Genomic DNA, 14,544 nt, shown 5'->3' on the forward strand with positions numbered 1-14,544 from the left:
ACACAGCATGACATGTCATGGAAAATAGATTGGAATACTAAAGCTACTGATAACCAAATATATATTCTCTTTATGTATGATTATTAGTTATTATTTCTAATGTTGGCCTGTTCTTTAAGAATCCACATATTTACAGCAATCTTTTTCATACCTTTAGGATTTGAAGAATTCTAAGACAACATTTGAAGCTTTATAACTTTATTGGGTTGTTTCCCACAGGTTAAATTGATGCATGTCTAGCTATTAGTTATGTAAAAACATTTAGGTACTTTTTACAAACAAACCTTTTAAAAAACATTAATTTTTGTTTTTACGCTCCTCCCCTTGTTTGTTGTCTTGGTGATTCATTGTTTCCGTTTACCCATTGGTCATTGTGTTGTTTAAATTCACTTCTGTTTCCCCTGTCTTGTATGGTTCATTGTTGCGTGTTCCACGTATGTTTCGGTGTTGCCCAGAGTTTCTCGTGTTTTGTTTTGTTTATATTTTCAAGTTGAATAAAATACTGCATATTGGTTCCACTCTCTCCTGTCCTTACTCAATTGTGTGCAGCATCGTGACAAAGACTGAATAGCCCTTATTAGCTTCTAGTTCTTCAGACTTGTCCTTAAAACACAGTTTTATCTTAATGGCTACTGTTATTTTTTCAACCAGCCCTAGTCTTGGAAAGACATATATTGTCTGATCTTAATAAAACTATTAATATTTTGTCATAAGCTTTACATTACTAGTTAATTAGTTAGATATACTTAGTGTGGCCCATTTTGAAAATGTCACATTTCAAAATGCTTGAATTGATTACCTCAAGTCTTTTAGTTTTAATGAGGTAAATGACTGCAAATCATTGAATCTAATAAAAATTTTCATGCAGATGCAAACCCATGGACAAAAGGAACATAACAGCAGCTACAAATGAAATAACGAATACAGGTTACAAATGGTGCCCACATCACTATGTGACATTACATCAAATCTAGGAATACAACGGCAAAAGTTTATTTTATGTTTCATATTGATATTTGCCCAGATAGTACAGTAAATTCACAAATTGTTTTTTCATATAAACATAAACATCTAGAGCAGTACTTTCAACTCAGTGAAACGCAGTGGTTTCTCGAGACCCAATGCTCAGCACATTTTGTATATTTCTCTCATCTGACACAATCAGTTCAGTTCATACAAATCTCTACTTATGATTAAAGTAGATTTGTTTAAAATAGAAGACTTTTGTATATATGCAGAGCAGTGGGCCTTCAGGAATAATTTTGAGAACCACTGATCTAGGGGACAGTTAACGTAACTCCCGTTGTTCTAGATGCAAATATTTCCAGAATGATGAGCCAAAAATCCTCACAGACACTTGAGATCATAAGACAAACAGGCCCATCAGTTTAGTTGTAATCGCACACTATTACGCTGGACTCGTACATGGTTAATGCTGGCTGGCTGTTGGTCGGCATGTTTTCTAAGATATGTAATTATCCTAAAAGACCATTATAAGAATCTGAAAGCAGATGTTATGTGCAAAATAACAAGTAGGTCAGACAAATATTTATGTGTTGTATACATATGCTATAGTTATCGTTATTTGTTCTTAGGTTATAGCGCCACCTAGTGGACAATCTCTGCAATTTTTTGCATGTGACCTCGGCCTAGGTCTATACATACGTATACCAAGTTTCGTGTTGATATCTCATTCCTATCATAAATGATAGCCATTGTAGTATTTGTGGCACCGCCTCTTCGTACTTTTGACCGTGGTGTTGCGACAATGAGTGCAAAGTTCAACTTTTTTTTGATAGTTATTGATATTCAGTGTCTAAAGAATATTCCAGCACTGGATCGGTTCAGATCGGTCAAAAAACCTAGGACTAGTTCGCAAAAGTAGGTTTAAAAGAAAATGATGAATATCTAACTAACGATTCGACTGAGACAAGTGCTGCTTGAGGAGAAGTTGTTCATTTTAAGTACCTCTATTAAATGATATGAGGATCTTGTTGATATCTGAAACAATGCATAATACACAATCACTTAAACGCTGAAAAAACGTGATAGCGCCCCCCGGAGGCCGAATTTTTTCTTACTCTGCACAGACCTTCATGGCCAAGAGACAAACAGGCCCACCGCGTTTCGTTTCGATCGGCCTCCGTTAACCCTGTCTAATAGCTGCTTTTTCTTGATTGGCCGATGGCGGCCATGTTTTTTGAGTTACGCAAAATTCCTTTTAAACATAGATAGTACCCCAGACCAGGAGCACAAGTGCCAAATGTCAAGTTGATCGGTCCCATATTTCGGTAGTTACAGCCCTTCAAAGTTGAGGTACTGTTATAGCGCCAACTAGTGGTCAAGCGGCGCAATTTTTTGCACCTGACCTCGGAATAGTACCCTGTATATGTGTACCAAATTTGGTGTAAATACCTCCTTCCATTCCTAAGTTATAGCCATTTTAGTCCAAGAGGCTCCGCCCATTGGGGGCGTTTAGGCGTGGCTTGACGACGGCGAGTCGAAAATTCAACTTTTTTTTGATAACTTTTGATATTCACACTCCAAGGAATATTACGGCACTGGAACGGTTTCGATCGGACGAAAAACCTAGGACGAGTTCATTTTTATTTTTTTCGACAAAATCGAAAATAGCGAAAAAAATTTCATGACGGAAATGAAATCGGAGATATACGTTTTGTTCGTCTTGACGCAAGGAATCCAGGGATATAAGACACTTGACATTTGGATAAGATTTGTGGAAGTTATGACCATCAACGCGTTTGTTATCGCTATAGCGCCACCTATGGGCCAATCGGGTTGAGACTCTATCAACCTCTCCCCAAATTGGCTCCTACCATTTGGCCAAGTTTCAAGTCTCTAGGCCTTACGGTTTGGTCTGCACGTTCCGTTTTACGGCAGAATAATAATAACTAATAATAATAAAAACCTTGGCAATTACAATAGGGTTTCAGCACTTCGTGCTTGAACCCCTAATTAAAGCTGCAAGCAGCATTTACCGGGTTTCGAGCATTAAAGCACGTCAAATACGTCAGACATCGTCGACCAGGCTGATCCAGCATCCACAAAAACAAAAGAGGTGGTCAGAAACGGTTCATACAGACTATGTATGCTTAAACACACATGCACCTATAGGACAAACATGTCACGTCCTTAATGTGAAGTCATTCGCAGCTACCAGACACACGTGTTCTAAGTTGTCAGCAAAAAAGGTGTTATCATTCAGTGAAAGTGGTGCTTGCAGTGGCAAAACTTGGGTCACAAAATGTTAAAATAGTGTTAATGAGTCAAAAGAGCCGAACCCCATGTCTCTACGATGTTCTGATACAGAGATACAGCTCTTGTAAATGGTTGCTAGGGTATTCTCATCGGTTGCTAGGAAGTGAATTGTAATCCACCAATGATTATACTCAAAGCCATGAAAGACATAATCCATGATGACTCATGATTTTAGATGTAATTTTGCAGTATTTTTAAGTGAAAAAAACAAATAACCACTAGGTGGCGCTATGACAGACTCGTGCATGCAACCTCAGGTCATGACTGTGTTACTTGTAGCTAGAATCACGGCTATTCACTTTAGTTTAGTACAGTTGTCACCAGTCAACAGTTGTATGACCATTGGGCTTACTCAATGTCAAAGGTTTTGTTCAATTATGAGGCCAACTAGTGGTGCAGGCATACCATTTTTTTTTGCTCAGACATCAGCGTATCAAATCTGGTAAAAAAATGTCATTTCGTTGCGGAGTTTTAACCATTTATGTGTAAAAAACATATAATTTGGAGATAATTTTTCGTTTTTTGCCATTTTTGGCCATTTCTGATGGAAATTTTAACATAACGCCAATAGAGTTTTTTGTTCAGAAGGTAAAGTTAATTTCTTCCTATGGTCGTTTCGAGTCGATCGGAATAACCCTCGCGGAGTTATTCGCGCGTGTTTTGTAAGCGCTATTTTTGCTGTGCAGAACTAACGGTAAGGCGAAATCTGGCATGATTGGTATCGTAGGACTCAGAAACAATTCAGGATGCTAAAAAAACTACTCCCATGAAAATCTCTTCACCACAGATAAAGTTATAGGCATGAAAGTTGTAACAATTGCATAATCACAGTATTTAGTGCCATTTTCCCAGTTATAGCGCCATCTAGTGTCTGATCGGCGAGCTTTTTATATCACGACCTTACACCGATGGCCTACACATATGATTCAAGCCCCATGATGATATCTCAAACGCCTCTCGAGTTATGGCCGTTTAAATGTTTTAAGCTCCGCCCAGTTTGGTTCTTGGCCACTCCTTGCGTGTTTGAATACAAATGTCAACTTTTTTTTGATAATTATTCATATTCACACTCCACAGAATCAATCAGCCTTGGTTAGGTTCGGATCGGGCGAAAAACCTAGGACTAGTTCGCAAAAGTAGGTTTTGAAGGTTATCGCCAATAACTCACGAACCGTTTGATTGACAGCAACGCTTCAATAGGAAAAGTTGTTCACCAGGGGCAGATCTATCATATGATGTCATGTTTGTGTGTGTATTTCAAACGTCACGTGATACACGCACCGAAATATGGTATTACGCCCCCTAGTGGCCAAATGACACCGTAATTCTTACAGACCTTCAGGAGCAGTACACAAAGAAGCACAGTGCGTTTCGTTCCGATCGACCTTCGTTAACCCTGTCAAATCGGTCCTCAACCTTCATTGGCCGATGACTGCCATGTTTTTGGAGATACGCCAATGTCCTTCCAGACCCTCATGGTACATTGCACAAAGACACACCATACCAAATATTAAGTGTATCAGGCTAACGGTTGTGTAGTAATAGCCATTCCCGAGCTCAAGCCTGTTTTAACGCCACCTAGTGGCCAAAATCCGCATCTTTTTTACTGTGACACCGGAGTGAGCTGATACATAAGTGTACCGAACCTCGTTAAGAAATCTCAAACCGTTCACGAGTTATAGCCATTTCACTGACGATAGGCTACTTCCTGTATTGAGTTTTGGCGCCCCTTAGTGACCCTGAAGGAAAATTTCAAAATCTGTTCGATAATTATTTACCTACTCACTCCACAGATTTCTCCTGCGTTGGAACGATTCCGATCGGGCGAAAAACCTAGGACTAGTTCATTTTGGCTAGAAATGCATATTATGCAAATTAGCGAAAAATTGCATACCGGAAATGAAATCGGAGATATACATTTTTTAAGTTTGGAGCCAGGGATTACAATGGTACCAAATACTTGAGTGTTTGATGTCCGGTTTAGGAGTTATGAGCCCCAACGCGTCAGGCATTGCTATAGCGCCACCTATGGGCCGATTTGGCTGATTCACTGTATCTGAGTAGCGAGCTGATATACAACCAGTTGACCAAGTGGCAAGTTTCTACGACTTACGGTTTGTGCTGGGCGATGCGTTTTATGGCGGAAAAATAATAATAATAATAATAATAATAATAATAATAATAATAATTAAAGCTGCAAGCAGCATTTACCGGGGTTCAAGCGATTTGGGAACTTAAGACCTTTAAGGGCATACATGTGTATATTTGCTGCATTGTACAAAATAAATGATGAAAAATAAGCTACCAGACACACGTGTTCAAAGTTATCAGGAAAAAAGTTGCTATCATTCAGTGAAATGTCTCCCTTTCTTCTCACGGAACATTGACAAACAGAACACTGAAGGAAATGTTTGTGGTCCTTGTAGTGGCAAAACTCGGGTCACAAAACGTTAAAATACTGTTAATGAGTCAAAAGAGCCGAACCCCATGTCTCTACGATGTTCTGATACAGAGATACAGCTCTTGCTAAATGATTGCTAGGGTATTCTCATTGGTTGCTAGGAAGTGAAATGCAATCCACCAATGATTATACTCAAAGCCATGAAAGGCATAATCCATGATGACTCATGATTTTAGATGTAAGGTTGCAGTATTTTTAAGTGAAAATAACAAATAACCACTAGGTGGCGCTATGACAAACTCGTGCATGCAACCTCAGGTCATGACTGTGTTACTTGTAGCTAGTATCACGGCTATTCACTTTAGTATAGTGAAGAAACAGTTGTATGACCATTGGGCTCACTCAATGTCAAAGGTTTTGTTTAATTATGAGGCCAACTAGTGGTGCAGGCATATAATTTTTTTTGTATTGCCTCAGACTCTGCTCAGACATCAGCGTATCAAATTTGGTGAAAAAATGTCATTTCGTTGCAGAGTTATAACCATTTATGTGTAAAAAACACCAAATTTGGAGGTAATTTTTCGTTTTTTGCAATTTTCGGCCATTTCTGATGGAAATTTTAACATAACGCCAATAGAGTTTTTTGTTCAGAAGGTAAAGTTAATTTCTTCCTATGGTTGTTTCGAGTCGATCGGAATAACCCTCGCGGAGTTATTCGCGCGTGTTTTTTAAGCGCTATTTTGCTGTGCAGGGCTAACCGTTAGGGGAAAACTGGCATGTTTGGTATCGTTGGACTCGGCAACAATTCAAAACTCTAAGGAAAAAAGTCCCATGAAAATACGTTAAACTCAGCCTTAGTTATAAGCATTATTAGATGCGTCTGACCACTAGGTGGCGCTGTGACGAAACGATGCATGAAACCTCAGGCTGTGACTCTCATCACAAGTTCCAATTGTCGTGTTGATACTTCATTCCTGTCCCCAGTTATAGCCAATAAAGTCCAAATGGCTGCGCACACTACACACGTTTGGGCGTGGTATGTTGACCGTGAGTCGAAAGTTCAACTTTTTTTTAATAATTATTGATATTCAAACTCCAAGGAACATTTTAGCACTGGAATGATTCCGATCGGGCGAAAAACCTAGGACTAGTTCGTTTTTATTTTTTTAGACAAAATCGAAAATAGCGGAAAATTTTTCATGACGGAAATGAAATCGGAGATATACATTTTGTTCGTCTTGATGCAAGGAATCCAGTAATATAAGACACTTGACATTTGGACAAGAATTGTGGGAGTTATGAGCATAAACGTGTTTGCCATCGCTGTAGCGCCCCCCATAGGCCGATTGGGTTCATACTCTGTCAAGTTCGCGCACGAGTGAGACCTATCATTTGGCCAAGTCTCAAGTCTCTAGGCCTTACGGTTTGGTCTGCACGATTCGTTTTACGGCAGAAGAAAAATAATAAAAAATATAGCTGCAAGCAGCAATTGCCGGGTTTCGAGCATTAATAATAATAATCAAGCAATTTGGGACCTTAAGATCTTTAAGGGCATGCCTGTGTAGATTTGCTGCATTGTACAAAATAAATGATGAAAAGTAAGCTACCAGACACACGTGTTCATAGTTGTCAGCAAAAAAAGGTGCTATCATTCAGTGAAATGTCTCCCTCTCTTCTCACGGAACATTGACAAACAGAACATTGAAGGAAATGTTTGTGGTGCTTGCAGTGGCAAAACTCGGGTCACAAAATGTTAAAATAGTGTTAATAAGTCAAAATAGCCGAACCCCATGTCTCTAAGATGTTCTGATACAGAGATACAGCTCTTGCTAAATGGTTGCTAGGGTATTCTCATTGGTTGCTAGGGAGTGAACTGCAATCCACCAATGATTATACTCAAAGCCATGAAAGGCACAATCTATGATGACTCATGATTTTAGATGTAAGGTTGCAGTATTTTTAAGTGAAAATAACAAATAACCACTAGGTGGCGCTATGACAAACTCGTGCATGCAACCTCGGGGCATGACTGTGTTACATGTAGCTAGAATCACGGCTATTCACTTTAGTTTAGTGAAGAAACAATTGTGTGACCATTGGGCTCACTCAATGTCAAAGGTTTTGTTCAATTATGAGGCCAACTAGTGGTGTAGGCAAACAATTTTTTTTGTATTGCCTCAGACTCTGCTCAGACATCAGCGTATCAAATCTGGTAAAAAAAATGTCATTTCGTTGCGGAGTTATAACCATTTATGTGTAAAAAACATATAATTTGGAGATAATTTTTCGTTTTTTGCAATTTTTGGCCATTTCTGATGGAAATTTTAACATAACGCCAATAGAGTTTTTTGTTCAGAAGGTAAAGTTAATTTCTTCCTATGGTCGTTTCGAGTCGATCGGAATAACCCTCGCGGAGTTATTCGTGCGTGTTTTGTAAGCGCTATATTTGCTGTGCAGAACTAACGGTAAGGCGAAATCTGGCATGATTGGTATCGTAGGACTCGGAAACAATTCAGGATGCTAAAAAAACAACTCCCATGAAAATCTCTTCACCACAGATAAAGTTATAGGCATGAAAGTTGTAACCATTGCATAATCACAGTATTTTAGTGCCATTTTCCCAGTTATAGCGCCATCTAGTGTCTGATCGGCGAGCTTTTTATATCACGACCTTAGACCGATGGCCTACACATATGATTCAAGCCCCATGATGATATCTCAAACGCCTCTCGAGTTATGGCCGTTTAAATGTTTTAAGCTCCGCCCAGTTCGGTTCTTGGCCACTCCTTGCGTGTTTGAATACAAATGTCAACTTTTTTTTGATAATTATTCATATTCACACTCCACAGAATCAATCAGCCTTGGTTAGGTTCGGATCGGGCGAAAAACCTAGGACTAGTTCGCAAAAGTAGGTTTTGAAGGTTATCGCCAATAACTCACGAACCGTTTGATTGACAGCAACGCTTCAATAGGCAAAGTTGTTCACCAGGGGCAGATCTATCATATGATGTCATGTTTGTGTGTGTATTTCAAACGTCACGTGATACACGCACCGAAATATGGTATTACGCCCCCTAGTGGCCAAATGACACCGTAATTCTTACAGACCTTCAGGAGCAGTACACAAAGAAGCACAGTGCGTTTCGTTCCGATCGACCTTCGTTAACCCTGTCAAATCGGTCCTCAACCTTCATTGGCCGATGACGCCCATGTTTTTGGAGATACGCCAATGTCCTTCCAGAACCTCATGGTACATTGCACAAAGACACACCATACCAAATATTAAGTGTATCAGGCTAACGGTTGTGTAGTAATAGCCATTCCCGAGCTCAAGCCTGTTTTACAGCGCCACCTAGTGGCCAAAATCCGCATCTTTTTTACTGTGACCCCGGAGTGAGCTGGTACATATGTGTACCGAACCTCGTTTAGATATCTCAAACCGTTCACGAGTTATAGCCATTTCACTGACGATAGGCTACTTCCTGTATGGAGTTTTTGGCGCCCCTTAGTGACCCTGAAGCGAAATTTCAAAATCTGTTCGATAATTATTTACCTACGCACTCCACAGATTGCTCCTGCATTGGAACGGTTCCGATCGGGTGAAAAACCTAGGACTAGTTCATTTTGGCTTGAAATGTATAATATGCAAATTAGCGAAAAATTTGCATACCAGAAATGAAATCGGAGATATACATTTTTTAAGTTTGGAGCCAAGGATTACAATGACACCAAACACTTGAGTGTCTGATGTCCGGTTTAAGAGTAATGAGCCCCAACGCGTCGGGCATTGCTATAGCGCCACCTATGGGCCGATTTGGCTGATTCACTGTATCTGAGTAGCGAGCTGATATACAACCAGTTGACCAAGTGGCAAGTTTCTACGACTTACGGTTTGTGCTGGGCGACGTGTTTTATGGCGGAAAAATAATAATAATAATAATAATTAAAGCTGCAAGCAGCATTTACCGGGTTTCGAGCATTAAAGCACGTCAAATACGTCAGACATCGTCGACCAGGCTGATCCAGCATCCACAAAAACAAAAGAGGTGGTCAGAAACGGTTCATACAGACTATGTATGCTTAAACACACGTGCACCTATAGGACAAACATGTCACGTCCTTAATGTGAAGTCATTCGCAGCTACCAGACACACGTGTTCTAAGTTGTCAGCAAAAAAGGTGTTATCATTCAGTGAAAGTGGTGCTTGCAGTGGCAAAACTTAGGTCACAAAATGTTAAAATTGTGTTAATGAGTCAAAAGAGCCGAACCCCATGTCTCTACGATGTTCTGATACAGAGATACAGCTCTTGTAAATGGTTGCTAGGGTATTCTCATCGGTTGCTAGGGAGTGAATTGTAATCCACCAATGATTATACTCAAAGCCATGAAAGACATAATCCATGATGACTCATGATTTTAGATGTAATTTTGCAGTATTTTTAAGTGAAAAAAACAAATAACCACTAGGTGGCGCTATGACAGACTCGTGCATGCAACCTCAGGTCATGACTGTGTTACTTGTAGCTAGAATCACGGCTATTCACTTTAGTTTAGTACAGTTGTCACCAGTCAACAGTTGTATGACCATTGGGCTTACTCAATGTCAAAGGTTTTGTTCAATTATGAGGCCAACTAGTGGTGCAGGCATACCATTTTTTTTGTATTGCCTCAGACTCTGCTCAGACATCAGCGTATCAAATTTGGTGAAAAAATGTCATTTCGTTGCAGAGTTATAAGCATTTATATCTAAAAAACACAAAAAATGAATGTAATTTTTCGTTTTTTGCAATTTTCGGCCATTTCTGATGGAAATTTTAACATAACACCAATAGAACTTTTTGTTCAGAAGGTAAAGTTAATTTCTTCCTATGGTTGTTTCGAGTCGATCAGAATAACCCTCGCGGACTTATTCGCGCATGTTTTTTAAGCGCTATTTTGCTGCGCAGGGCTAACCGTAAAGGCGAAACCTGGCATGTTTGGTATCGTTGGACTCGGCAACAATTCAAAACTCTTAGTAAAAAAGTCCCATGAAAATACGTCAAACTTAGCCTAAGTTATAAGCATTTAAATGATTCGTCTGACCACTAGGTGGCGCGGTGACGAAACGAGGCACGCAACCTCAGGCCATGACTCTCATCACAAATACCAAGTGTCGTGTTGATACTTCATTTCTGTCCCCAGTTATAGCCAAAAAAGTCCAATTGGCTGCGCACACTTCAGACGTTTGGGCGTGGCATGTCGACCGTGAGTCGAAAGTTCAACTTTTTTTTAATAATTATTGATATTCGAACTCCAAGGAACATTTTAGCACTGGAACGATTCCGATCGAGCGAAAAACCTAGGACTAGTTCGTTTTTATTTTTTTCGACAAAATCGGAAATAGCGGAAAATTTTTAATGACGGAAATGAAATCGGAGATATACATTTTTTAAGTTTGGAGCCAGGGATTACAATGATACCAAACACTTGAGTGTCTGATGTCCGGTTTAGGAGTTATGAGGCCCAACGCGTCGGGCATTGCTATAGCGCCACCTATGGGCCGATTTGGCTGATTCACTGTATCTGAGTAGCCTGCTAATATACAACCAGTTGACCAAGTGGCATAAATATAGCTGCAAGCAGCGATTACGGGGTTCAAGCGATTTGGGACATTAAGACCTTTAAGGGCATGCCTGTATAGATTTGCTGCATTGTACAAAATAAATGATGAAAAATAAGCTACCAGACACACGTGTTCAAAGTAATCAGCAAAAAAGGTGCTATCATTCAGTGAAATGTCTCCCTCTCTTCTCACAGAACATTGACAAACAGAACAATGAAAAAACTGTTTGTGGTGCTTGCAGTGGCAAAACTCGGGTCACAAAAATACTGTTAATGAGTCAAAAGAGCCGAACCCCATGTCTCTACGATGTTCTGATACAGAGATACAGCTCTTGCTAAATGATTGCTAGGGTATTCTCATTGGTTGCTAGGAAGTGAATTGCAATCCACCAATGATTATACTCAAAGCCATGAAAGGCATAATCCATGATGACTCATGATTTTAGATGTAAGGTTGCAGTATTTTTAAGTGAAAATAACAAATAACCACTAGGTGGCGCTATGACAAACTCGTGCATGCAACCTCAGGTCATGACTGTGTTACTTGTAGCTAGTATCACGGCTATTCACTTTAGTTTAGTAAAGAAACAGTTGTATGACCATTGGGCTTACTCAATGTCAAAGGTTTTGTTCAATTATGAGGCCAACTAGTGGTGCAGGCATACTATTTTTTTTGTATTGCCTCAGACTCTGCTCAGACATCAGCATATCAAATTCGGTGAAAAAAATGTCATTTCGTTGCAGACTTATAACCATTTATGTGTAAAAAACACCAAATTTGGAGGTAATTTTTCGTTTTTTGCAATTTTCGGCCATTTCTGATGGAAATTTTAACATAACGTCAATAGAGTTTTTTGTTCAGAAGGTAAAGTTAATTTCTTCCTATGGTTGTTTCGAGTCGATCGGAATAACCCTCGCGGAGTTATTCGCGCGTGTTTTTTAAGCGCTATTTTGCTGTGCAGGGCTAACCGTTAGGCGAAAACTGGCATGTTTGGTATCGTTGGACTCGGCAACAATTCAAAACTCTAAGGAAAAAAGTCCCATGAAAATACGTTAAACTCAGCCTTAGTTATAAGCATTATTAGATTCGTCTGACCACTAGGTGGCGCTGTGACGAAACGATGCATGAAACCTCAGGCTGTGACTCTCATCACAAATACCAAGTGTCGTGTTGATACTTCATTCCTGTTCCCAGTTATAGCCAATAAAGTCCAAATGGCTGCGCACACTACAGACATTTGGGCGTGGCATGTTGACCGTGAGTCGAAAGTTCAACTTTTTTTTAATAATTATTGATATACAAACTCCAAGGAACATTTTAGCACTGGAATGATTCCGATCGGGCGAAAAACCTAGGACTAGTTCGTTTTTATTTTTTTAGACAAAATCGAAAATAGCGGAAAATTTTCCATAACGGAAATGAAATCGGAGATATACATTTTGTTCGTCTTGATGCAAGGAATCCAGGGATATAGGACACTTGACATTTGGACAAGAATTGTGGAAGTTATGAGCATAAACGTGTTTGCCATCGCTGTAGCGCCCCCCATAGGCCGATTGGGTTCATACTCTGTCAAGTTCGCGCACGAGTGAGACCTATCATTTGGCCAAGTCTCAAGTCTCTAGGCCTTACGGTTTGGTCTGCACGATCCGTTTTACGGCAGAAGAAAAATAATAAAAAGAATAAAAATCCATACAAATACAATAGGGTTTCAGCCCTTCGGGCTTGAACCCCTAATAATAAATATAGCTGCAAGCAGCGATTACCGGGGTTCAAGCGATTTGGGAACTTAAGACCTTTAAAGGCATACATGTGTATATTTGCTGCATTGTACAAAATAAATGATGAAAAATAAGCTACCAGACACACGTGTTCAAAGTTATCAGGAAAAAAGTTGCTATCATTCAGTGAAATGTCTCCCTTTCTTCTCACGGAACATTGACAAACAGAACAATGAAGGAAATGTTTGTGGTGCTTGCAGTGGCAAAACTCGGGTCACAAAACGTTAAAATACTGTTAATGAGTCAAAAGAGCCGAACCCCATGTCTCTACGATGTTCTGATACAGAGATACAGCTCTTGCTAAATGATTGCTAGGGTATTCTCATTGGTTGCTAGGAAGTGAATTGCAATCCACCAATGATTATACTCAAAGCCATGAAAGGCATAATCCATGATGACTCATGATTTTAGATGTAAGGTTGCAGTATTTTTAAGTGAAAATAACAAATAACCACTAGGTGGCGCTATGACAAACTCGTGCATGCAACCTCAGGTCATGACTGTGTTACTTGTAGCTAGTATCACGGCTATTCACTTTAGTATAGTGAAGAAACAGTTGTATGACCATTGGGCTCACTCAATGTCAAAGATTTTGTTCAATTATGAGGCCAACTAGTGGTGCAGGCATACAATTTTTTTTGTATTGCCTCAGACTCTGCTCAGACATCAGCGTATCAAATTTGGTGAAAAAATGTCATTTCGTTGCAGAGTTATAACCATTTATGTGTAAAAAACACCAAATTTGGAGGTAATTTTTCGTTTTTTGCAATTTTCGGCCATTTCTGATGGAAATTTTAACATAACGCCAATAGAGTTTTTTGTTCAGAAGGTAAAGTTAATTTCTTCCTATGGTCGTTTCGAGTCGATCGGAATAACCCTCGCGGAGTTATTCGCGCGTGTTTTTTAAGCGCTATTTTGCTGTGCAGGGCTAACCGTTAGGCGAAAACTAGCATGTTTGGTATCGTTGGACTCGGCAACAATTCAAAACTCTAAGGAAAAAAGTCCCATGAAAATACGTTAAACTCAGCCTTAGTTATAAGCATTATTAGATTCGTCTGACCACTAGGTGGCGCTGTGACGAAACGATGCATGAAACCTCAAGCTGTGACTCTCATCACAAGTACTAAGTGTCGTGTTGATACTTCATTCCTGTCCCCAGTTATAGCCAATAAAGTCCAAATGGCTGCGCACACTACAGACGTTTGGGCGTGGTATGTTAACCGTGAGTCGAAAGTTCAACTTTTTTTTAATAATTATTGATATTCAAACTCCAAGGAACATTTTAGCACTGGAACGATTCCGATCGGGCGAAAAACCTAGGACTAGTTCGTTTTTATCTTTTTAGACAAAATCGAAAATAGCGGAACATTTTTCATGACGGAAATGAAATCGGAGATATACATTTTGTTCGTCTTGATGCAAGGAATCCAGTCATATAAGACACTTGACATTTGGACAAGAATTGTGGGAGTTATGAGCA

Source organism: Misgurnus anguillicaudatus, chromosome 18 (genome assembly GCF_027580225.2).
Source record: "Misgurnus anguillicaudatus chromosome 18, ASM2758022v2, whole genome shotgun sequence".
Lineage (NCBI taxonomy): Eukaryota > Metazoa > Chordata > Actinopteri > Cypriniformes > Cobitidae > Misgurnus > Misgurnus anguillicaudatus.